This window comes from Capsicum annuum, chromosome 7 (assembly GCF_002878395.1).
Source record: "Capsicum annuum cultivar UCD-10X-F1 chromosome 7, UCD10Xv1.1, whole genome shotgun sequence".
Classification (NCBI taxonomy): Eukaryota; Viridiplantae; Streptophyta; class Magnoliopsida; order Solanales; family Solanaceae; genus Capsicum; species Capsicum annuum.
Window position 1 is genome coordinate 121,857,212 of NC_061117.1, and position 3,458 is coordinate 121,860,669.

A 3,458-nucleotide genomic window follows, 5' to 3' on the forward strand; every position below is an offset into this window, starting at 1 on the left:
GATATCCCTTTAAAAAGGATGATCTGATGCCTCCTGTAGATATACATTGTGATTGTCAAGCCGCAATTGCTATTGCAAAGAATAAACCTTACAGTTGTAAGAGTAGACACATGAAATTGAGGCATAATGTTGTTAAGCAGCTGCTGAGAGATAAAATAATTTCCATTGATTATGTGAAGTCATAATTGAATTCGGCCAATTCATTGACTAAACCTGTGGGAAAAAAATTAATTCTTCAAACCTCAAAGGAGATGGGGTTAAGGCCAATATGATTGTCAATAGAGATGGTAACCCAACCTATGTGATTGGAGATCTCATGAAGTAGGGTCATATGGGTAATAACAAGTCAATACTGACATTGCGCACTTACTGAGAGTGCTTGAACTGCTACCAAAATTGAGGGATAAGTTATTAACTCTTAATGAATTCATAGTCCTTATGGATGGTGTATTTAAAGTAGTGTATATTTGATGAATTCGTCTATATGAGAAGTGAAATGAGGCCGTTCCTAAGAGACCTTGGTCTAGTCTCTAGAGCTCTCATGAATACCAGGAACGCGCATGGCCTATTGGGGCAAAATCACATTGAACAATAAAATTATGGTCAAAATGTGATTGATAAAGTCCCTGACTTACAATAAGAGTTATTTGGTTTATAGAAATATCATATTTCACCAATAATTCTGTAAGTTAAATTTTATCAGTCTAAGTTTGGTTCATAGTTCAAAAGACACCAAACCTATTGCATTTTGTCCATATAAATCCAACAAGTTAAATTTTTCTTACTTATAAATTATTTTAAAATATATGTGGGAATGTTAGATATTTTAAAATAATTAAATAAATATTTTAATATTAATATGTGGTTCAATTAATATGTGGTCCATAATTAAGAAATGTGCTAGTTGGAGTCCAAGAACACTTGATGGCCAAGCAACACATGTCATTTGAGAGTATTATATTGGACAATGTTATTGTTTTTCACCGCCTAGTGTATACTATATATATTCCTTAAACTTCATTGCAAATATACAACTTAACATTCCTCTTATATATACTCCCTTACCTAATAGTTTTCCTCTGTCCATATACCTTTGTTTTATATTAAATTTCTTTTCTTGCTACTTGTAGTCTTTGTTAATCGCCCTTATTTAACTTATTCGATTATAATTAATTTTGTTGATTCCTGTATCCTTTGATTAATTATGGAAGACTTATTTAATTTTGGATATCCTTTAATTAACTAGGGAAGTGATTTTTTAATCCTCGGGAAATATTTTACATTGCAGAAATAGTTTCTTAGGACAGTGCCTAGCACGACTCAAGTATTTTACGTGTTACTTAAAATATTATAATAGTTATTTAATTAATATTATTATTGTTGTTGTTGTTGTTGTTGTTGTTGTTATTATCATTATAACTTGTTGATACTACTAAATAAGAAATATTATCAGTGTTGCAGTTTATTATATTGAATTTCACAATTGATATTAAAATTTATTATTGTTTTCCAACACTGTTATCATTATCTTTTAATGAGCTAGTTTTGTAGACTTGTAGTTAATCAATTGGGTGGTTGGACGATAGCAAGGCGCATTGCCAATTCGAGTGATCAGGAATGTGACTCACCCTTCATTTCTATTTTTTGGAGTCTAACTTTGGTTGTTTGTAGTACGGGCAAAATGATTTTAAATAGGGAAAAATTTCGTAAAAGCATAATTTAAGATATCAAAATTACTAGAAAATCCATTTAATTTGAAAATATTACAAAAATTTCTATTTTTTTAATCTAAAGGTAAAGATACATCCTAAAAGAGCCCAGGTTTTGCTGATTTCTTGTCATTATTATCTCAACTCCTTCAGAATTTTAAAGGTGCGGCGCAAATCATGCAGTAATTGCTGTAATTATTTTCCTATTATCCAATTTTTGAATTATGCAAGTTTCTCCCATATTCATCTTTATTTTTCATCTCAACAAATTTAAAATTTCTTGAGATAAAAACAATAAACTTTCATTGTTGTTGAAAAAATGAGGTTCAAAGTTACCGTGAATCGATTCATCCACAGTAGACTTTTATCCTTATTTCTCTTAAATTAGTTTATTTTCATTGTTGTTTAAAGCTGTGTAATTTGAAGCGTTGAACAAAAGTCGATCAAAAAATAACAACTATCTCATTACGTTGAAGAAATTAAAGAAAGCACTTAAAATAAAGAAGAAAGTTGGTTCTGATGGCGAAAGAAGTGTCCATGGTGCTTCTAAATGTATTTCTCGTGATGCAAAACGAAGAGATGTTGAAGTTACATCAAGAAAATCTTTTATGAAGGTATTATATGTTTGTATATTAAGCAAATTACTAATATAGTTTTCTTGTATCTCAAACAAAAATACCTATGCAATTTTTTTGTATCTCTTGTTATCCGAGTTTATTAACTAAGAATACGTTTGTATCTCTCGAATGTTTAGTTTAGTTTTCTTATATCTCTTTTTATCTCTTCGTATTTTTAGTCAGTTACAAGTGCATGATTATGTATCTATTGTTATTTTTAGTTAATTACGTAGGTAAAATTTTGCATCTCTCGTTAATTTTAATTTGTTAACTATGTAGAATTATGTCTCTCCTGTTAATTTTAGTTATGTTACATGTGTAAAATTATGTATCTCTTGTTATATTAGTTATATTACTTGTGTTGTTTATTTTAGTTATGTTACATGTGTTGTTTATTTTAGTTGTGTTACATGTGCAGAATTATGTATTTATTATTTTTAGATTTGTTACACTACAGTTTTCTTGCATCGTTTTTATTTAACATTTTCTATTCATGTACCACGCAAATATTTTAGCCTACTAATAAATGATAAATTATGCAGGAATTGTGGACTATTTGTTGCTTTGTTCGCTAAGTTTCTAAGTGATGGACAACAAGTATCATATTCTAGGATTGATGCTAAATTTCTTTGAATGAGATATGCTTTACTCCTGTACAATTATGGACATGTCAAGGCTGAGAATGGCTATGTTAGTGACAGTGAAGATCCACCAATACCTAAACCCAACTTCATTACTCCAGATGAAAACAAAGTGATTACAATTGAGTAGATTTAGTTATGTTGTTTTTAGGTGCAAATATATAAACACTTTTAAGTATTTGTCTAAACAAATTGGTGACTGATTTTTGGTGTTGATTGATCACGCTTAACTTACTTCATTATTTTGGGACAAGAAGATTGTTGTCAATATAATAACCCAATTTGAGTTGAGATCAAATCCACGAGGAGTGTGACTAGTTTTTGAATTTTATGTATGTTGAAAGTTACTAAGTATTTACTCGTAATGCACACTTAAAGCAAGACACGAATTAAATTTTGGGGTAAGATTTGAAATGTTGTTTAGACAAAACTAACTTGAAACACTACTTGAGAGCAACAATTTTAAAATAAATTTCAATGAGAGAATAGTC

At 29.5% G+C, this 3,458-nt stretch overlaps 1 long non-coding RNA gene across 1 annotated transcript; it reads left to right on the forward strand.

Moving 5' to 3' along the window:
* The first annotated feature begins 1,941 nt into the window (after positions 1–1,941).
* LOC124885613 lies at positions 1,942–3,258 on the forward strand. Its single transcript, XR_007042907.1, has 2 exons — positions 1,942–2,323; positions 2,869–3,258. It is a non-coding gene; the product is annotated as an uncharacterized LOC124885613 (long non-coding RNA).
* Positions 3,259–3,458: the final 200 nt, after the last annotated feature.